The sequence below is a fragment of the Gavialis gangeticus genome, unplaced genomic scaffold, assembly GCF_001723915.1.
Source record: "Gavialis gangeticus isolate Ggan-Ray unplaced genomic scaffold, GavGan_comp1, whole genome shotgun sequence".
Classification (NCBI taxonomy): domain Eukaryota; kingdom Metazoa; phylum Chordata; order Crocodylia; family Gavialidae; genus Gavialis; species Gavialis gangeticus.
In genome coordinates, this window is record NW_017728993.1 from 17,614,243 (window position 1) to 17,614,501 (window position 259).

A 259-nucleotide genomic window follows, 5' to 3' on the forward strand; every position below is an offset into this window, starting at 1 on the left:
AAGCATCTCCTTGAACCAATGAGTCAAAGGAGACTCGGGCGAGAAATCCCGCCCCCCCCCCCAGCGGCAGTTGGACGAACCCAACACAAGTCAGGGAGGGGGGGAGGGTGGTAAAATAAGCCCTAAAAACAACAGACCGATGTGAGGATGTGGAGGGCAACCTACCCTTCACCGCTCTCCGCTCTCCGCTCTCTTGTTCCCGGCCCCACCGTTCCTGAAAGGGAGCCAAGTCACGCATTTCCCGCCCCCCCAGCTCTCG